General features: G+C 46.2%; 1 long non-coding RNA gene and 1 pseudogene across 1 annotated transcript; one reads left to right on the forward strand and one right to left on the reverse strand.

The window, feature by feature from the left end:
• Positions 1-12,241: 12,241 nt before the first annotated feature.
• On the forward strand, positions 12,242-16,817 carry LOC120655091 (annotated as a pseudogene).
• On the reverse strand, positions 14,520-17,554 carry LOC120655092. Its single transcript, XR_005667308.1, has 2 exons — positions 17,360-17,554; positions 14,520-17,264 (listed from the first exon to the last, which is right to left on the reverse strand). It is a non-coding gene; the product is annotated as an uncharacterized LOC120655092 (long non-coding RNA).
• Positions 17,555-22,955: the final 5,401 nt, after the last annotated feature.

Consider the following 22,955-nt stretch of genomic DNA (forward strand, 5'->3'; position numbering starts at 1 on the left):
ACTAAGGAACTTCTCCACCAAGGAAGGGGGTCTCTACGTCCCCCACACAAAGCTTGTCGTCGCCGCTTCACACCAAGCCGGAGGGTCGAAGACGTGCCGGCGAGTCACCAAGACTCCAAGGATGGCCGGCTCACCGAGTACATGTGATGGTTCACTCTAGAACCACATCACAAGGTACACAACCTTTGTCACTCACTCACTTAGGAGCTATCCTAGCACTATCACTCACTAAGAATGTGCTAAACTTAAAGATGTGATCAATTTGATCTTTGGTTGGCTTGGAGATGTTCTTGGATGTGTGGGTCTTCTCTAAACTCCAGCCACTCTAAAATGGCCGGGGTGAGGCGCTTATATAGGCCACCAAATTGAACCAGCCGTTTTGAACCGTTACTGCTTTTTTTGCGTAGGCGTCGGATAATCCGGCGTGGCTCTGTGGAGAGTGTCGGATCATCCGACCCCACTGAGATTCCCCTGGTAGCCATTCAAACCAACTGCTGACGTCATTTGACTGATGCCTCTGTCCGACCTTCTTGCAACCAGGCGTCGGATCATCCAGAGCAACAGGGCAAACCCTGAACTCCAAACACCTTCTCTGATCATTTATCCGACCATTACTCCGACGCTTCAATTGTCACGTGTCGGATCATCTGACCCTGAAGATTTTTTCTGATGCACCTTGACATGCTCTCTGGTACATTATCCGAGGGTTTGTCCGACCCTTCTTTTATGGCGTCAGATCATCCGGCTTCTTTGATGTGTTTATCCGACCTAGCTGATTCGGATAATCCGACCCTACTGAGTTTTGCAGAACTCGTCCAATTCAGCGTTTCTTTGAGTTTTTTCTTCGTGTTTTGCTTTGCTAGGGCTTTTTACTTCATTCTTGGGACCTGACGAGATACACTTGACAAACACATTAGTCCCAATGATTGCGTTGTCACTCGATCACTAAAATCACTCGAAATGGCCTAAATGAGGCCATGTTCGTTACAATCTCCCCCCTTTTGGTGATTGATGACAACACAATCAAAACAAGCATAAATTTGCAAAATTGACAAATTGAACCACTTACACTTTTTTGGATGCTTACCACCATCCAATGTCGGCTTGGCCTCCCCATAAATCCATGATTTTTCCCCTTTTGCTTCTCCCCATATTTCTCCCCCATTTGGAAGACATTCCTCCCCCTTTGGGAGATATTTTCTTTGAGCCACATTTCTCCCCTTTTGGAGTCAAATCACCTAAAAAGGCCTTGCAAAATAATATAGCTCAAAGAAAAATATTAGTAGTCTAGGGAGTTAGTTCCATGAATCATGATCCAAGTGTAAGATATCGATGAAGATACCACTTGAATGATTACTAAGGTGGATCACAAAATATGAGACTTGCATGATATGAGCTAAGCTTTCCACAAGTATGTGCATAAAATGATAATGTGAAAATCAAGTGCACAGCTAGATGTTTAAACAAGAAAGCTTAGACCATATTATGCATGGAGGTAGCTCTAAAAAATTAAGAAATGATAAAGATACCAATTGAATGAGTTTTAGAACCTTGCTTACCTCCGGGGGTCACTTAGTTACCTTGGTTGTACCACTTGAAAGAAGAAGAGTGAGAGGCACTTGGGTAAATCAATGTGAACAAATGTATGAGCACATAGCATATGAACTTAGATATATAGAAATTTAAGTTCGATAGAGCATGGCCCAATATGCATGAAATTAAACTTATTTATCTAATCACTCTCATAGAGTTGTTAATTCACATTGAGCATGAACAACGTTCTCTTAGAGTGTTAACTCCGGAAAGAGACTACAAAAGATAAACTTGCAAATATGTTAGTCTCCAAAATCACAAACCATAGGATAAACTCCCTCTAAATATGTGCATTTAGTGTTTGAATCACCAAACAAATGTATGCACATTGTTTATGAAAACAATGGGAAGTTTACTCTATAGCTTGTGTTCATGGTACAAAAATGAAATGCATACCTCATGAAGTCCAAGTACCATGAAGAGGTGATCTTGTGTAGCTTTCTACACACTTATCAAACCATGTAGGCTGCTCATGGGTTAGAGCAAGACATAAGCAACCCACCATATATAGCACTAGAAAATGCAATGCATGCAAACATCCTAGCAAAGCAATGGAGCTACATGATGTATGAATTGAAGTCTTGCTACCATTACCTTATGGGGACTTGGGCACCAAAAGTCCAAGTTCTGAGCTTAGCTTCTTTGACTTGAATCTTCTCATCATCCTGTAAGCTAAGCCTCCAAATCCTCCAAAGCCAATCCTTGGGCTTCAAGTATCTTTTGGAACCCACACCATTTGAGGCCCCTTCATGTTAGTGATGATTTCCTTGGGCACCCAAATAGAGCGGTTCCAACTCCAATCCTTCTTCCCAACCTTGTGAGCAACCAATTTGCCATTGTCCTTCTTCTTGATCATATAGGTGGTGCTTTTGCTCTTGTTCTTTTGGTTGGGCTTGGTGTAGATGAGAAAACTCTTGATTGTGATCTTTTTCTTGTTCTTCTCATCCGGAAGCTTCTCCTTTCGTTGAGAGCACTTGTTGGACTTGTGGCCTTCTTGATGGCACTTGAAGTATGTGCTAAACCAAAGATGTGATCAATTTGATCTTTGGTTGGCTTGGAGATGTTTTTGGATGTGTGTGGGTCTTCTCTGAACTCCAGCCACTATAAAATGGCCGGGGTGAGGCGCTTATATAGGCCACCAAATCGAACTAGCCGTTTTGAGTCGTTACTGCTTTTTCTGCGTAGGCGTTGGATAATCCGACGTGGCTCTATGGAGAGCGTCGGATCATCCGACCCCACTGAGATTCCCCTGGTAGCCGTTAACTTTCAAACCAACTGCTGACGTCATTTATCCGATGTCTTTGTCCGACCTTCTTGCAACCAGGCGTCGGATCATCTGGAGCAACAGGGCAAACCCTGAACTCCAAACACCTTCTCTGATCATTTATCCGACCATTACTCCGACGCTTCAAGTGTCACGCGTCGGATCATCCGACCCTGAAGACTTTTTCTGATGCACCTTGACATGCTCTCTGGTATATCATCCGAGGGTTTGTCCGACCCTTCTTTTATGGCATCGGATCATCCGGCTTCTTTGGTGTGTTTATCCGACCTGGCTGATTCGGATAATCCGACCCTACTGAGTTTTGCAGAACTCGTCCAACTCAGCGTTTCTTTGAGTTCTTTCTTCGTGTTTTGCTTTGCTAGGGCTTTTTACTTCATTCTTGGGACCTGATGAGATACACTTGACAAACACATTAGTCCCAATGATTGCATTGTCACTCGATCACCAAAATCACTCGAAATGGCTTAAATGGGGCCATGTTCGTTACACCTTTGATTTTCCTTCTGGCATGCTAGCTCTCAGTGGCTATATATGTATGCATGGAAGAAAACTGACACACAAAATATGTATTAACTTGTCTAACATAGAAGTTCAAAACCATTTTTACTGCTAGTGATTCCGCAGAGTTCCTATCATACTTTTTGGAGACAAGAATTATCGTAGTAAATTTATATTCTTCATTGTGATGACGGTCTAGCTATTTAGTATCTTTACTGTTTTTCTTAGTGACTATAAACCAATTGTCACATACTCTCTCTCTGCTCCATATGCGACTGCAATGTGCGCAACTGGACAGCGAATCTTCAGTTTTTGGTCAACTGGTCAAGTCTTTCTCAACTGTTTGGACCACTATTGCAAAGGCCGCACCATTGGGCAATTGCCTGTACGTGAAAGTGGCACTACTTGCAGTTGCAGCGACCAAGTATGGACGATGTAATTGCAATCTACAGATTTTTCCAAAGATTATTGTGAACAACATGTAATGAAAGAAAGAGAAATATTGAGTGGAAACCCGGTGCTCAGTGCAATCCTAGAAACCTGAATATCCTTCGTCCAAATGAGCTACTCGAGGAACCAAATAGGCCCTTTATGTCGCCCGCTTCGCCCCCAAGGGCGACACGGGCGAAACCACCACCCCACAGCTCGCCCTCCACTCCCTGCCGCGCGCCGCAGCTGTAGAGCTTCCCCGACCCGCATGGACTCAAGGAAGGCGGCGCCCGGGTGGTTTTTCTTCCATCCTTCCTCCTCCCTGTTCCGCCATCCTGAGGCGAAACCCTAGTGCCGCCGCCTATGCCACCGCTAGAGACAGTGGCGGTGCTCGGCCAGAAACTTAGGTGGGGCATAAGTTTTTATGTTATATTACGGGCACACATGAATGTCAAATATAGTGTATCAATTCAACAAATACCAACTAAACAAGAGTAAGAAAATCCAACCACTACTACAGAAACAGCATGTAGTCCCGGTTGGGAACTAGCTTTAGTCCCGGTTTCCCAACCGGGACTACGACTCCGGGACAAAAGATACTAGCTTTTATCCCGGGTGGTTCAACCGGGATCAAAAGCAATTTTAGATCCCGGGTGGAATTCCTAACCGGGACAAAAGAGCAAGAAAAAAACAAAAAAAAAGGGTGCTTGCTCGTCCCGCCGCAGCTCCATGCCTCCAGACCACCACCTCATTCATCTTCCAGTTCCAACTTCATCACAAAATATGTTTCAACTTCCTCATAGAGATACAATCACACTTAGAAGAAATTTAAGATTGAAGCTAGAAACATGCTCATCTCACAAGACAATCATACAACAAGAAAGTACAAATCTAATTCATAACACATGAGAACGCATGAGATTGATTTGATTCAAATCATATAAAGATTCAATAGCTCAGTCACAAACGAAAAAATAATCACAGACAAAGGCTTCACACAAGCGATGTGAAGAACAAGAAAACCAAAACATTTGAAGAAAAAAAAACATCACACCAGCCAAGGGTCCGAGCGTCCGCCACTCGCTGCAAGCGATGCCGTCCCTGCCGCGCGCCTCGCCCTTCAGCTCCGCAACCTTCCCCTTCAGCTTGGCTCCGCCGTTCGCCGCTTGCCGCGAACTTCTCGCTCATGGCTGCAGCCGCGGCCGCATCCCGAACCAGCCATCCTGGCCCTCGACCTGGCCTTCAGCTCCGACAGGCCACACCATCCTCCCGCGCCACGCTGCTCCGGCCGGTCGCACCTCCCTCCAGCTGCACGCTGCTCCGGTCGGCCTCGCCCCTCGATCCGGCTCCGGCGCCACCGCTCACCGCGAGCATTAGCGAGTTGCTGCTGTGTCCCGAGCTCGCCCCCGTGTGCTCCGCTCGGGCTCGCCAGCTGCAGCTAGAGGAAGACAAGAGAAGGAGAGGGAAGAGGATAAGATAGAGATGAGAGGATGAGAGAGATCGAGAGGAGGAGAGAGATACATAGATGGAGACACGCACACGGATGATAGAAAAAAGGGGATCGCTACTTTTGATCCCGGTGCTCGGCTCTAACCGGGATAAAAGCACCTCTATCGGTCCCGGTTGGTGGCTGCAACCGGGACTAATAGTATCGGTCCCGGTTGGAGCCACCAACCGGGATAATTGATGGATTTCAACCGGGATTAAATGCTCTGCTCTCTACAGTAACCTGGCCAGTCTTTAGACCCGGGATAAAATCTTTATTGGTCCCGTGTCTAACAACAACCAGGACAAATGCAAAGGATCAAAGACCCTTTCTGTAGTAGTGAACTAAATCTATGAATTCGAAGAACAAATTAGTTTGTGTATAATATTATCATATATGATTATCTAAAAATAGCACACTCACCCTAACCAGTGGCCTGCACTGCAGGACTGAGCTGCTGAGGCAGGTAGATAGGCAGCAGCGCGCACCAGGCGTGAGCCCTGCAGCTAGCCTGGCAAGGGGCGCCAACGGGCCACATAGGCAGCAAGGTCTTTGGCAAGCGACGGCACCGTGGTAGGTGGTAGCAAGGGGCGGGCTGCAGCTAGGTCTAGGGCACGGTGGCGGTGCGCTAGACGGCACGGGGTGGCCTGATACACGATGCAGTGACGAACTGAAGGGTTGGTTGGGAGATTGGGGATGGAGAGCTAGGTAGTGGCTGGTGATTTCTTGCGCTCATGGGCTCTCTCCACATATTGGGCCTTTGGCCTTCGTTCTTCTGTCATGCGCCCTAAAAGAACATGTTACAGTCCAGGTGTCCAGACGCGTCGCTGGAGGCACCAAACACCGCCGCTCGACTGTCGCGCCTGAGGAAGAAGAGAAGGGTATTAGGGGCTCCTTGCTGGCAGTAGGTGGAGCAGCTGCCCCACCCTGCCGCATGGGGAGCTCCGTCTCTGGCTGGAGGCTCGTGTGGTAGCTGGGAGGGCAGCGACGAGGCGATTTCGCCCGATTCCCCCTGCTACCGCGCGGCCTGTGGGGAGAGAATGCGCTGACAGCATCGGCGCGGCCGAGATGGTGAACATGGTGGCTTACGGCAGAAAGAAGGCAGCGCCGCACGGTGGCGGCTACGTCCGGGTTCGGCTCGCGTGTTTCGCCATGCTGACAAGCGCTGCCTCCTCTCACCATCGCCGCGACAACTCGGCAGCAGGCCTGCATCGAAGGGCCCTCTCCCCAACTCCTCTGCTCCCTTCCCGTGTGGCCTGAGGGCCACTAGACGCCGGGCCTGTAGTGAGGCTTGTGATGCCGTATCTCACCTGAGGTGCATGCGCGTTAGCAGGATGGGGGGCGACAGCTATGGCTCGCGGGTGGAGTCAATGCTAAGGCTAGGAGGCGGACCGCTACTAGTGGACGAACCGATCAGGTCTGGTTGGCGAAGTGCAAGGCGACCATGCGGATGTGGCTTCGAAGAGCGTAGGGAGAAATCCCAGTCCGACCTCAAGCTGACCGGCAATGGCACTGCTTTCCTTCATGGAGGCTTTGTCGATGTATTTACCCTACCTACATGTCCATGTTGAAGCCAGATGTGATGGAAACCGTTTGAGGGAATCCTGGTCGGCATTACGACGACTTCGAAATTAGTGACTCCTTTTGGTCCCATTCCTTTCTTAGAGGCGATGTCGATATCTCCTCACACCTATGTGTTAGATGGAGATTTACGTGAAGAGACATCGCAAGCACGAATGATTCGGACATTAAGTTTCTAAACAAACAAAGATGTGATGAATTTATGTTGTGTGAAGACATTGCCAAAGTGGGAACAAGAAAAAGGTTGAAACTTAACCTTCTACCTTTCTTTCTTTGTTTTTTAGTTTCTCTTTTTTTGTGAAATTCCTCAGTTGAGGTTTAAAGTCTAAGAACTGTTGTAACACGAGGGCCGAGAGCCGGATCCCTCATTTGACTGTAGACATTCTCTTGACTGCACAGGATCGGGACATTCCTTTGTTAAAAAAAAATGAGCTACTCCAGCAACGAACTTCAACTGACGCACCGCCTCCACCTGATACATTTTGCAGGAAGCACTCCGCTCGAGAGTGCATTAGCACCTACACACACTCTCCTCTTAACATCTCCATCGGCCCACCATTTTCTCTGTCTCATCCAGCAACATATGCCCCAAATTTCAAACACTGAGCTAGGGTTTAGGTCATGAGAATAGGGAGTAGAAAGAACAACAAAATTATAAACCCCAGGCTTAAGGGGTCGAAGAGACAGTAAGAATGGAGTAAGATTTTGTATTGTTTTCCATTTTTTCATGTCCTTCTTAGTTTCATAATTTTGTACTATGTACTCTCTTTTTTCACTTAATTAATATAAATAACTAGTATGGGGCAACCCCACCTGTTTCATAAAAAAAAAGAATGGAGTAAGAGATTTCAGACTACTGTGACTATGGTTCAGAGTAATAAATTTTCATTTATCAATAGGAAGAGGAAGAAGTCCACTAAACTTGTCCTGGAATATTTATAAAAATAATTTTTCTGGAAGTTAAAGAAAAATAACACATTAAATATGTATTCTTCTGTGATTATATATATATATATATATATATATATATATATATATATATATACCAGTTTTCATATGTTTATATTACATGAATGATAGATTAATTAATTTTGAGAAAATACATAGACATCGATAGTACACTATGACAAATTATGCATAACTTAACTGGGTGTGGGAAATCCACTGAAAGTGACCTTGTACCTTTTTATTTCACAGCGTAACAAAAACGTTGGTGGCACTGTTGACAGCCAAAATTGGCACCAACCGGTCTGACCGGTCTGACCGAGCGGTCTGACCGGTCGAGGCACTATGGCCTGTCCGGCAGGGACCGACCGGTCTGACCGGTCCAGGTAGAGTCCGAGTACAACTAGGGTTTTTCATAGATTTAGATTTTGTAATAGGATTTCTTGCGGGACAAGTCCACCCACCCTATAAATATAAAGGGCCACGGCCGATTGAGAGATCCAATCGATCAAAATACATCAATACATTACTTTTCTTTATGTTTATTGCCTTTACTTTTGTCTCTAAACCCTAGCTCCTTCCAACCCTTTTCTGCTGTTCTTCCTTCGTCTCCGCGGCGTCTGAAGGCGTTCTAGGTGGCCTGCCGATCCTAGAACAACCCTACGCGCGTTTGCCCTGACGGGGTCCCTCCCGAGCGAGCGTTCGTCGGATTTCGCAGTTCTGCACCGGTGAACCGGTCTGACCGGTTACCCCGACCGGTCTGACCGGTCTGAGCATCGACGCTGCAAATTGTGCCGTCGCTCGCTGCGCGATCAAGCGCGTTCGTGTGTTGGCCCTAGATTGGCGCCAACATATTTTGGCGACTCCGCTGGGGAAGAAAGATCTGTTGTAAAACCGATCTAATCTACTCCATCTACTACCATGGTGAAGCTGTCGAATCCTGGTGAGATCGATCCCGATAACATCAGCAGACCGTCTGTTGATGAATTGCCGCCCGAGGATCGTCAAGCTTATGAAGCCTTCATAAAGGAGTGTGAAGAAGAGAACAAGCCGCGCAAGGAAAAAGAACTTGAAGAAAAGTGTCGGTGATTCTTGTCTCACTTTTCCAAGAATCGGAAGGGTGATATCTCTAAAGACAAGGAGGTGGTCATTCTTTCGGATGAAGATGAGCAAGCCAAATCAAGTGCTACTGTAAGTGCTACAACACCGCCTACTTTAGAGCAAATTACTCAATTGGTGGTTAATGGTCAAGGAAAGATTCTTGCTACTGTTCAAAATATGATTGATAAATCATTAAGCAAGCAACCATTGATTGATGATAGTGGTACTCCTAGACCTAATATTGATGGCACTTTTTATCATAATACTATGCATCTTGAATCATCGGCAGCACATGCACCTCAATACGGCATGTCGATGAATTTTTATGGTCAGAAAACTCCAGAGCAGTATCACGCGCATGGAGCGGTCAGACCGGTCTCGCAGACCGGTCAGACCGGTTCTGGAGCTTTAGTTGCATATCCATCGTCTCCTGAACCAATTACTAGTGTATCTTATGTTTCGGCTGGCTTTAGCCGAATGAATAATTCATACACTATGCCTCCTCAGGGTTCAGGTTATTCATATGGTATAACGCCAAATAATGGACATTTGCAGCAAATACCATATATACAACCGAATCATATACCGCATGTGCCGAATAGCTCTAATACCAATGTTCAAAGGCCAAATGATTCTTATTTTAATCAAATACTTGAGAAGCATAAGAAAGATTTGGCTGTTATGTTTAAAGAAACTTTCGGCGTAGAATTGAAGGACAAAACTCTAGTCTGTCAAAAGCCTTATCCTAAGAGTTTTGATTCCATATCATATCCTCAGAATTTCAAGGTGCCTGAATTTATTAAATTCACTGGGGGGATAGTAGAACTACATGGGAGCATATTAGTCAGTTTAATGTGCAAATGGGAATTTATGGGAGTCTTGATCATTTGAAAATTAGAATGTTCCCTTTGTCTTTATCTGACACTGCTTTTTCATGGTTTTCGGCATTAGTACCTAATTCTGTGCAAACTTGGTCTCAACTAGAGCGTAAATTTCATGATCGTTTTTATAATGGTGAAAATGAGTTGAGGCTATGTCATTTAACATCGGTTAAGCAAAAGCATGATGAGTCTGTTGCTGAATTTATTAGAAGATTTAGAGATACAAAAAACCGATGTTATAGCTTGGTTATTTCTGAAAAGGATCTTGCCGAATTAGCTCTTAATAGTTTGAGATCTCATATTAAAGAAAAATTATAAGGATATGAGTTTCTAACTGTTAATCAAGTGTTGCAGAGGGCTTTGGCTCAGGAAAGCCGAAGCAAAGAGTCTAAGTTTAAACCCGATCGTCTTAGTATGCATATGCTACAAGGAGAATCTTCAGACGATGAGGGTAATGAAGTATATGCTGCTGAATTTGTATGGTCATCTAGTGATAAGTCTAGCACTTGTACTTCTTTAAAGCCAATTTCTAAAAATCGGCAAGATAAGATTAAATTCACCTTTGATGTGACAAAGTGTGATAGAATTTTTAATGAATTGGTAAAGCTTGGGAAGATTAAGTTCTCTCACACTATTCCATCAGCGGAGGAATTGAAGCAGCGTGCATATTGTAAGTTACACAATACTTTTTCTCATGCCACTAATGATTGCAATGTTCTTCATAGACAAATACAATCGGCTATAAATGAAGGATGATTGGTTGTTTCTGCGATGCAAATTGATCAAAATCCTTTTCCCGTTCATACACTTGAGTTGTCAAATCCAAAAGTATTGATTCGGCCGCATCAAACCGAATCGACTAAATGGAAAAATATGGTGGTTGGTGAGGAAAGGCATGAGAAAAAGGTGCTGCAGAGCAAGACTCCTCGAGTTGCAACAGAGGCTTCAACACTCGGGGGGCAGGACAAAGAAAAAGGGGCCGATAGCGAGTCGACCAGTCTGACCGGTTCAAAAGGCGGTCCGACCGGTCAGACCGGTTCTAGAACCGGTCTGACCGGTGCGCCCAGTAAATCTGGGAACTCCTCCAAAATCAAGACAAGGCCGAGTTTTAAGGAACTCTTGGCCAAATATGAGATGAAAGGGAGTGCTCAGAGACAGAAGGGGTGACCAAGCTAAGTTAAGGATACGGGATCATCGTCAAGACATCAAGAGCAATCGAGTCGAGGTAATTATACTTCATCTAGTGGACTGATTGCTCCATGGTATTGCTGGTATCCTTACTTTTATACACCTATGGATTATAGTAGGATGCATATGCAATCATATTATATTCAATATCCTCCTATGTATCCAAATCATGCATTATTACAAAGACCGATTGTTGCTAGCAATAATCCGGTCAAACAAGATGTTGATTGCAGCAAAGAGAATGAAAAGAGCAAGGAGCAAGATTCAAAGTATTTACAGTCGAGGTGGTGTCCCTCAGGCTTGTCTCATACTCAGAAGCGAAGGCTGCAACGTATGCGCAAGAAGGAGTCGATGGAACAGCAAGTGGAGGCCGTGCCGAAGACATCAGCGATAATGAAGAAGGTGTGGCGGCCCAAACAAGTTGTTTCAACATCGATTTGAGCAAAACATGGCCGATAACTGTTTATTGCCTTTAGTAAAAAAAATGGCCGATGTAGTGTTAATTATCGCCCTTAGACAATTTTGGCTCAGAAGAATGTTTTTTGGCAAGCAAGCTTTACCAAAAAACAGGGGGGCATATGTTGACAGCCAAAATTGGCACCAACCGGTCTGACCGAGCGGTCTGACCGGTCGAGGCACTGTGCCCTGTCCGGCAAGGACCGACCGGTCCGACCGGTAGGTCCGACCGGTCTGACTGGTCCAGGTAGAGTCCGAGTACAACTAGGGTTTTTCATAAATTTAGATCTTGTAATAGGATTTCTTGCGGGACAAGTCCACCCACCCTATAAATATAAAGGGCCACGGCCGATTGAGAGATCCAATCGATCAAAATACATCAATACATTACTTTTCTTTATACTTATTGCCTTTACTTTTATCTCTAAACCCTAGCTCCTTCCAACCCTTTTCTGCTGTTCTTCCTTTATCTCCGCGACGTCTGAAGGCGTTCTAGGTGGCCTGCCGATCTTAGAACAACCCTACGCGCGTTTGCCCTGACAGGGTCCCTCCCGGGCGAGCGTTCGTCAGATTTCGCCGTTCTGCACCGGCGAACCGGTCTAACCGGTTACCCCGACCGGTCTGACCGGTCTGAGCATCAGCGCTGCAAATTGTGCCGTCGCTCGCTGCGCGATCAAGCGCGTTCGTGTGTTGGCCCTAGATTGGTGCCAACAGGCACCTCTATGTCTACAAATATAGCTCTTCCCTAACCAGAAGAGAACACCAGCCTTCACAGACAGCACCTCGCAATCCCCAGCAATGGTAGGTGCAGAATCTTTCCTGTTTGTTCTCCCTCTCCTTTCACTTGTTGCTAGCACGGACTCGGCCGTGATATCCAGTGCTGGAATTGCCACAGATAATACTAGTGACCACCTTGCTCTCCTATCTTTCAAATCACTCATAAGGATTGATCCATTGCACGCTCTTGAGTCATGGGGCAACCGCTCCATCCCTTTGTGCCAATGGCGCGGCGTGATGTGCGGCAGACGAGGGCGTCGCCATGGCCGTGTCACGGCTTCGGATCTCGAGAATCTCAGCCTCGTGGGCGCTATCTCCTCTTCGGTAGCCAACCTGACGTTCTTGAGGAAGCTGCACCTCCCCGGTAACCACCTGCAAGGGGTTCTACCGCAGGAGCTCGCCGCCTTGTCATACCTACAGTCAATTGTGATCTTCCAAAACAAGCTTGAGGGGGAGATACCACATGAGCTCGGGTCCCTGCAGAATCTCAAGGTACTCAATGTTAGATACAACAGGCTTACAGGAACCATCCCTTGGTAGTTCAGCAACCTTGTGAACCTGGAGATTCTCTACATTGCACACAACCATCTAACAGGAGAGATACCAACTTGGATAGGTAACCTTGTCAAATTAAGAAAAATCTCTTTAGGTGCCAATCAGCTGACTGGTTCCATCCCAAGTTCATTAGCAAACCTCTCAGCATTGACTATTCTTAATCTGCATACAAATAATCTGACAGGGAGCATTCCACCTTTACAGAATCTCTCATCTCTCACAGCAATTGAATTAGGATATAATGACCTTACAGGATACATCCCTTCTCAGATAGGAAATCTCACATCGCTAGTGTGGCTGGATCTTCAGTCAAACCGTCTGACTGGAGGCATTCCAGAATCACTTGGGAATCTTAACTTGCTTGAAGTACTTGGCTTGCAGTTTAACAACCTCACAGGTTCCATACCCAGCTCCATTGGAAACCTGCTTTCTGTTTCAAACCTCAGCGTAGCCAACAACGCATTAGAAGGTCCGCTGCCTCCTTTGCTATTCAATCTTTCCAATCTGGAAATGTTCAGTGCACAAGAAAACTATTACCTCAATGGATCTCTTCCGCTTGACATTGGCTACAACCTTCTGTTGACATCCAAATTTGGCAAATACCGAGTTTGCTGGATAATTTGGACGAACCGGTCAGACCGGTCCAATAAACCGGTCAGATCGGTCTAGGTAACATTGTCAAAATGTCAATTGGACTGCACCATTGCGTAGATCTCGTCGAGACGATCGAAATGCATATATAGATCGTCCAATTCGGAGTCCGGATGAGGGAGTTATGCCTCCCGGAAGACATGCACCCCGGTCTGACTGGTCAAACCGGTCCAGAGCGGTCAGACCGGTCCGAAACAGCCAATCCGAGTTAGGAGTTATATTTTGACACGTGATTTGTTAGGGTTACGACTTCTGATGGGTATAGACCTCCCCACCCTATATATGAAGGGTCACGGCCGATTGAGGTAACCCTAATCAAATCAACACATTTACTCTTTACTTTTTATCTCCAAACCCTAGCTTTTCCAATCCCTTGCTGTTCTTTGCTCGTCTCTACGGCACTCGAGGGTGTTCTGGGTGGCCTGCCGACTCCAGGACAACCCTAGATCTGCGAGCTCCGACGGGGTCCCTCCCGAGCTCGTGGTTTTAGATTTTCGTGGCGTCTCTGCCTCAAGCGGTCTGACCGGTCTGCGCAGGACCTCGCTGGTGAGGATCGTTTGCGATCCGCGCATGCTAGCGCTTTCGTGTGTTGACCAGAATTGCGTCAACACCTTCCAAACCTACAGATATTTCTCATAGATTTTAACCAATTTCATGGTCCCATTCCACCCCTCTTCTGCAATTCCTCTATGCTTCAAATGTTTGAAGCTGTAAGTAACTTATTAACGGGAACAATTCCTAATTGCTTAGGAACTCAATTGTTTTCATTAGACTTGGGAGAAAATCAGATCCAAGCAACGGGAGATGCTGACTGGGGTTTCATGGCTAGACTGGCCAATTGTAGTGATCTGCAGATGTTGGCGTTGAGTTATAATAGGTTTGCAGGTGAGATACCAAGTTCAGTGGGCAATCTCTCCACAAATCTGGAGATTTTTAGCATGCAATCCAACAACTTAACTGGAAGGATTCCTGAAGAAATAACAAACTTGGTCAATCTGAACATGCTTTCTCTATCAGAAAATTATCTGGAGGGTGTTATTCCGAACTCAGTGGGAAAACTAACAAGACTAAGTCTATTAGACCTAGGGGAGAATTACCTATCAGGATCAATCCCTCCAACCATCGGCAATCTTACAAAATTAATCATAATTTCTCTCGGTCACAATATGCTTAATGGAAGCATACCTTCTAGCCTTATGGGATGTCCTTTACAAACATTAGATTACAAACATTAGACATCTCGTCCAACAGCCTCATCGGTCCAATACCTAGAGAAATTTTCTCTATAAAAACACTGTATGATTTGCATTCAAAATAATCTATTAACTGGGACTTTGCCAATAGAACTAGGTAATCTCAATAATCTTGGGGAATTAGATTTCTCAGGTAATCAATTATCTGGAGAGATTCCAGTCTCCCTTGGAGCGTGCCAGTCATTGCAATATCTTAATGCATCACAGAACAACCTTCAAGGAACAATTCCACTATCAGTAGAGCAGATGAAAGGCCTTTTGGTGATAGATCTTTCCCACAACAATTTGTCTGGGGACATCCCTGAGTTCCTTGCTAACATGAGAGGTCTTTCTACTCTCAATCTTTCATTCAATAACTTTAAAGGTCAAGTTCCAGAAGATGGAATTTTCAAAAATGCATCTTCTACCACAATCCTAGGAAATTATGGCTTATGTGGCGGTATACCTCAGTTGAAGTTGCCACCTTACTCCAGCCACAGTACCAAGAAGCCACCTTTGAGGCTTATAATAGCAATGTCCTTTGGCAGTGCATGTCTACTTAGTATGTTTGCACTGTTTGTATTCTTCATTTGGAAAAAGAAGACAAAGCTGAACTTCCAAGCACCATCAACAATCAGTGAGCGACAGATAAGGGTTTCATATGCTGAATTGGCCCGTGCAACAGATAGTTTCTCATCAGGAAACCTCATTGGAGTAGGGAGCTTTGGCTCAGTGTTCAAGGGGAAAATTGTGATTAATAATTTGCAAGTGATGGTTGCTGTAAAGGTGCTCAATCTCCTACAGCACGGGGCACCTCAAAGTTTTGCTGCAGAATGTGAGACTTTGAGATGTGTCAGGCATCGTAATCTTGTGAAGATCTTAACAGTCTGCTCAGGTGTGGACTTTAGAGGCCTCGATTTCAAAGCCCTCGTATTTGAATTCTTGCCAAATGGAAATCTAGAACATTGGTTGCACCAGGCAATTGAGGTAGATGGTGAATACAAGTCGCTTGACCTCATCCAAAGACTAGATATTTCTATTGATGTGGCTTCTGCACTTGAATATCTACACCAGCACAAACCATTGCCAGTTATCCACTGCGATCTTAAGCCTAGTAACATTCTCCTTGATGATGACATGGTTGCTTGTGTTGGCGATTTTGGGCTGGCAAGGTTCTACCATGAAGACTACAATGTCAGTTCTGAGAAATCAAGTGCATGGGCTAGAATGAGAGGAACAACTGGATATGCTGCTCCAGGTGAATTTACAACTACTCTTGTTTATCACTAGCTTTTATCAGTATCTAACAAACAGGTTTTATCATTATCTCACCTATTGGTTACTCCCTCTGTTTATCAAAATAATGTGTATTTTGATAGGGGGACAAGTACTCCATATTAGATTATGATCCTTAATTTCTTGTACAATATATTATCGATCACTACAAATTAAATCATCGAAGCCACTTTGAATATAAATTCATTATGGTGCAACTTTTATACACTAAACAGGCATATTATATAAACCTTACGTTGATGGAAGGAGGCTGTATATTAGAACAAGTTGGCAAAACTTAGATGTTCACCACAAATGGCAAAAGTAAGAACATATCCATTAGTTCCATACCCTAAAAAATGAATTATTGTGAAATCAGTTATGTATAATCATCAAATGTACATAATTAACTCATTCTGTTGTTTTCTCGCAATTTCTTGTAAATTTTCAGAGTATGGATTGGGCAATGAGGTTTCAGCCCATGGTGATGTCTATAGCTATGGTATACTATTGCTGGAGATGTTTACAAGAAAAAGACCAACAGACAGTGAATTTGGTGACGATTTCAACCTTCATAAATATGTTAAAATGTCAGTGCCAGATCAAGTGGCTAACATTGTTGACAAACGCTTGCTACAAGGGCCAGATGACATCAAAAATATAACCTCAGACTATAACAGAACTAGAGATGCGAAGATTGCTTGCATAACATCTATTCTGCGTGTTGGAATTTCATGCTCAATGGAGACACCAACAGAGCGTGCACAAATTGGAGATGCTCTGAAAGAGTTGCAGAAAATAAGAGATAGGTTTCGCAGGGATTCACTCCAAGCCTCAAGCCACTGAAGTTGAAGTATATTCCATGGTCTTCACTGTGCATGACATCTTGCAATGGTACAGTAAACCATGTTGAAGAAGGATTGCGACAACGGAAGCTCACCTACTTTCCTTCTAATATTTCGTTAAAAAGAAGGAAAAAAATAAGCAAGGCTTCCTCTTGTTTCAAACAAAAGACCGTTGCTCTTCTGACCAAGTATATTGGTCAGGATATTGGTTTGTTTCGACACATGAGCATAAATGTATAAGCAAACTCCTCTTAAGTAGCACATTTCGCTCCTTCAAGTCATAATCGCTCCATTTCATCCACAATTATTTTTATGCGTCCTTCCAAAATTGAAGAACACGCCCACCCGTACCAAAAAAACAAAAACAAAAAAAACAGAGAGATCTCATAAAATGGAAGAGACGCCTACCTTGGTCGCGACCTCGGAAGTGAGGTCAGAGCAGGTACCAATGGTGGAACCAACTGCCCACCAGCTGAAGGGACAGTTCTAGGAGTGGATCGAACCCATAGCGAAGTCAGCGCTCAGTGGTGAGTCGCGCGCTTACAACAAAAGAGACATTTTCTATTGCAGTTAGTACATACCCTTGGAAGTTGGGATCGGAGTAGCTGATGGGAAGAAGAAGACTGGCAGTCTGGCGGAGGCTGAGCACTGGCCGGCACCTGGACATGAGTGGTAGCTGCCGTGGTTGTGGACAGACGGAGGCGGCGGCGGCAGCCGCTAGTCGAGTTCCGGCGATCTCGGCGGAGGGATCGACGGGAGTGTCTGCGGAGGTTTTTTTTTTTTTTTTGAGATAGAAGTGTCTGCGAGGTGGATAAGTCAACGGTAAGGCAGATATGGGCTGGCCCAGGAAAACGAAACCTGATGGTCTCTATTTGGGCTGATTTAAAGAGGTTACTGTTTTTTTTGTTGGGCCGAATCACATTTTTTATGCCTCTCTATCTGCAAACTATCTCAATTCTCAACTAGTAAGTCCCACTTAGGCCTGGTACCCCCCCCCCCCCCCGCCCCCATCTGGGGGCATGACTTAGGCGACTAGGGTTCCGGTGACTTCGGCGGCGATCTGCTTCGTCGAAGATTCTTCCCTGACAATGCGCCTCCCCAGTTAAGGATTCGGGTTGTCTTGCTCGGGCTGACAAAGGGGTTGATTTACTCAACTACCCGGCCTTGGTGGGACTTCCTGATCCGATTGCTACGGCGGAAGTGGTAGTGGGCCTTGGCGAGACGGTGTGGAACGGCTCTCTATCGAGGTCGGCAATGGCTGATGATGGTGATGAAGTAGAGAAGTTGCTCCAAACCTTGAGTTTGAGCGAGGCAGAGAAGGATGGCGTGGTCTTGGCATTAGTAGAGAGGATTAGGCTACTGGAGACGATGAGGGCGGCGTGGGGGAAGAAGCAGAAGCAAGGTGCAACAGAAGAGAAGAATCTAGCAGGCTCTGGGACGGAGTGCCGCCCGGAGCAATGAGTTGCCTCAGTTGGAACTGTCGTGGCCTGGGCAATGCTGCGACAGTTCGAGAGCTTCGCGAGCTCGCGAAGAAGATGGCCCCGATAGTGCTCTGTGTTCTGGAGACCCAGATCCACAGGGCTCGAGTAGAGTCATTAAGAAATACTCTAGGGTTTGATAATGCTTTTTATGTTAGCAGTTCTGGCCGCAGTGGTGGTCTTGTAATTGTCTGGAACAATAACACTAGAGTGGAGATTTTACCGTACTCGCGGTACCATATTGATGCAATTGTGACCGAGTTTGGGAAGGAGCCATGGTGGCTTACATGTGTTTATGGGGAAGCTCAACTCTCTGAGCGTCATAAAACATGGGATATGTTGAAGTTCATAAAGTCCTCATCGCACTTACCGTGGGTGTGCATTGGCGACTTTAATGAGGTCTTGCACAGAGAAGAGCACTCCAGTGTGCAAGAACGAAGTATGGCACAGATCGAGGGCTTTCGGGAAGCAATTGATGTATGTGGGTTGTACGACCTCGGCTTCATGGGTCGGAAGTGGACTTTTGAGAAGAAGGTGGCAGGTGGTTCTTTTTGCCGAGTCAGGCTAGACCGGGCGCTGGCGACGGCTGGTTGGTGTACCCACTTCCCCTCCAGTCGGGTGTCGCATCTCACGGTCGTGGCATCAGACCATGATCCTATCTTGTTACGGTGGGACAGGGCGGTGGATAGAGGCAGGAGGAGGCATCCAATGAAGATGTTCAGATATGAGGTGATGTGGGAGTCTCATGAGGAGTTTGGGGACATGCTTGCCGGTGTTTGGCAGAACGCCGGGAAGGCGCACACCCTCAGCGAGCTGCACGACAAGCTCACCTCGGTGGCTGGAAGCCTTAGCCTTTGGAACACACACACACCTTTGGCCATGTTCGGTGGGAGCAAAAAATGTTGAATGAACAGCTCGAGCGCCTAAGATCGGAGCCAACTCGGGTGGGACCGTCACACGCCGAGGTCAAGGTTGTAGAGTGAATTATGGAGCTGAATCACAGGGAGGAGATAATGTGGAAACATCGATCCAGAATAATGTGGTTGGCAGCGGGTGATAAGAATACAAAAAATTTTCATCTCAGAGCTAGCCAGTGAAGAAGAAAGAATAGGATTGTTAAACTCAAGAAGGCCGACGGGCAGTGTACCGAGGATGAGGCAGGGATGGGTGCTATGGCATCTGAATTCTATAAGACTCTATATAGTTCTGAGGGTACTACGGATATGGATCAAGTTCTGAACACGGTCCCTGTGAAGGTGACACCGGCTATGAATGAGGGTTTGGTGGCACCTTTCAGGAAGGAAGAAGTCAAAGTAGCATTGTTTCAGATGTTTCCGACCAAGGTGCCTGGACGGGACGGCATGCTAGCTCACTTTTTTCAGCGCTATTGGGATTTATGTGGTGACGAGGTAACTGAGGTGGTGCTTAGAATCTTGAGAGGGGAGGATGATCCTTCAGTAATCAATAGTACATGTATTGTACTTATCCCAAAAGTGGAGAGCCCGGAGGAGTTGAGCCAGTTTAGGCCTATCAGCTTATGCAACATCGTCTACAAAATAGCCTCCAAGGTGATGGCAAACAGGATGAAGAAGGTGCTGCCTGATGTGATCTCAGAAGAGCAGTCAACCTTTGTGCCAGGACGATTGATTACCGATAACATAATTACAGCTTATGAGTGTATGCATTTCATGAAGAAGAAGCGTGGCCGCGACAGCAGGTTCGCTACTCTTAAGCTGGATATGCGGAAAGATTATGACCATGTGGAGTGGAGATATCTAAGAGCTATCATGCTACGGCTTGTCTTTCATCGGATGTGGGTCGACTCCATTATGAGATTGGTAACCTCGGTTTCTTTCTCTATTCTTTTTAATGGGGAGCGATAGGAGAGTTTTGCACCATCTAGGGGGATCCGATCTCACCTTATTTGTTCTTATTAGCAGCAGAGGGCCTCTCGTGCCTTTTGAAATCCATAATCCAATCATCAAACCTCAGGAGAATTACAGTGGCAGCCTCGGCTTCGATGGTTAGTCACCTTTTGTTTGCAGATGACAGCCTGCTGTTTTTTAAGGCAAATAGGGAGAATGCGGATCAGGTAAAAGATGTGTTACACGTCTATTGCCAGGCTTCTAGACAACTGATTATAGGATATAATGTTTGATTCTACTTAGTTAGTCAATGATGAATAAAATTGAGCAACTATGAATGGTGATTCGGACTTGGACAAGTATGGTAGAGCCATGTTGAGAGTGGAACTCAAATGGTTAGACTTGCTTGAGTTGATTAAGGACCGATGCGTAATTGATTTGATACTTGAGCATTTTTTCTGTACGAACCACATGCTTAATTATGGGAAGGTAAGCCAACTAGCATGAGTCACACTTTGCCTTGATCGGATTCGGTGCGAGTCGTGATGGAGTGTGATCGGCGGTTCTGGTGCACTTGTCCTTCCCGACCGTTCGCTCATAGTCGGTTGTGTTCGTGTGAAAGGTTAAGGCATGAATCAACACTTATCCTTGGCCATGGGTATGGTCGTTAGTCTTGTCCTCGTGTGGGTAAAGTTGTACGCCCCTGCAGGGTTTTTGATCTATTGCAATAGCCGCATTGTCGGACATTGAGCACGCTCTTGTACTTTGACTTTAACGTAGAGTTACCGATGAAGTTCATGGAAGATTGAGCTTATGATACATGCATGATCACTTTACTTATGCAATTTCATTGATGTATGCTCTAAAGATCATAGATGCTATGTCTTTTGCTTCTTACAACTTGATCAAAGTAGATGCTTTTTATGCAAAACTAAATACCATGACCTATCCTTGCTACTAACCAAATGCATTCTCCTTGAAGTCAGGCAAGTATATACCCATATCGAATAAGTCCTGCGAGTACCCTTTGTACTCATGGTGCTATCGTTAAAGTTGTTGCAGGTGATACGCAGCCGGAGGCCGTCTTTGGCTACTTCTACCCCGCGCACGGAGGTGCGGGTGAGGAGTAGATAGCCGGTGGCTACGAGAAGGGCACTATCGGCATATAATGTTAACCTTCTTATTTTGCGTTATGTATGTAGTGCGAGTAGTAGACTTCCGCTGCAAAACTCTGAAAAACTTGTTGTATTAAATCTTGAACCTCTTTTGTAATATAAACTTATGTATTGGACGTGCCTATGTAATGGTATTATTGTTGTGCTAGTGGAGTGTGTTTAAATCCTGGGCGGTGCTCATGATACATTCGAAGGACTACTGGGGTTAGTCCTTTCTAACTGAGTTGATCAATAGATGATGACTCTGTTGGAGTTGATCTCCATGGGCCCGATCCAAAGATCGGGCCGGACACCTTGAACACGCCCTGATCGGGGGCGTCCAGTCCATATGGCTGGTGGCCCCTGTCGCCCGGACTATATAGAACGGGAGAAGGGCTGGGGCACGAAAACGAGGTTCACCGCCGCCACAACCCTCTCCCACATCCCTACTGATCTAGGGTTAGCGCGAGGCCGACAGGAAGCGCCACCACATCGCTGCCCATCGCCGCCGCCGGATCCGCACCTCGCCGACCCCGACTTTCTCACCGCCATTGGAGCAATGGCGCACCAGAGCTCCTCCTCATTCGAAGCACCTACCGCCGATGGTCTGCGCCTCCTCTCACCTCTCTCTCCCTCTCTGTCTATCTCTTGTATTAGTTTAGGGATGAACCCTTTTGTTATCTTACTCAGAACCATGTACCCCAACCTGATTTGTACATCTAGAAAAGATCTTGTACAGAAATAGAGAAGAAAAGAATCTTACATTGGTATCATTTCACCGATCTAGTTGTAGATCGGGTTTTTGGGGAAGAATCAAAGAAAGAAACAGAGAATCGTTCTCGAATAGAAGCAACAGAACTGAAAGAAAACAAGGTTTGATCTCTGATCGACCAAGAACGCCAAGAACCCTAACCCTATAAATCCCCAAACCCTAACTCTAAGAACTCCCGAATCGAATCAAGAGAAGAACACCCGGGAGGGACTTACCTTCCTCGGCCGCCGCCGCTCGTCGGCGCGCGACCCTCGCGCGGGGTCTCGGCCAGAAAGAAGAACAACGGGGTGTCGCCCGCAGCCACCTCGACGGCCGCGCGTTCAATTTTTGGCGAGCATGCGCGCCGGCGAGGCAGCTGCGGCAGCGCCGCCGCTTTCCCCGGCGCCGGCCGCCGCTGGCGTCGCTGCCCGCTCAGGCTAGATCCAGAAGAGGGGGAGGACGGGGAAGACAAGAAAGTAAAGAAGGGGTCACGCTCCAGGCCGGGCGTCCAGGCTTGGCCGCGCGCCGGTGAACGTCGCCGACGGCAGCGCCGCCAGACCCGGACCAGACGAGAGAAAGACGGAGAAGAATGCGCTAGGGTTTTTGGAAGCCGGCCGGCCCGCGGTTTTGAACCGCTGGGATTGAAGGGCGGTCGTCGGATTTGATCCGACAGCCAGCATCCACCGGCCGGCCGATGGGCCAGATCCAGCCTAAAAGGGCACCCGGCGGTCCACTGCGTCGGGCCAAATTCGCAGCCCAGGTCCAGGTTGCAGCTTGGGCGCGCGAAGGGGCGCTAAGCGCGGCATGGGCCTTGGGCCAAATTCCGGTTTGGGCCGAACAAAGAACACAGAATGAGTTTTTCCTTTTTTATTTTCTAGAAACAATATTGAATACGAATTTTGAATGATTTTGATTAGAATTTATACTCT

The sequence above is a fragment of the Panicum virgatum genome, chromosome 1N (assembly GCF_016808335.1).
Source record: "Panicum virgatum strain AP13 chromosome 1N, P.virgatum_v5, whole genome shotgun sequence".
Classification (NCBI taxonomy): Eukaryota; Viridiplantae; Streptophyta; class Magnoliopsida; order Poales; family Poaceae; genus Panicum; species Panicum virgatum.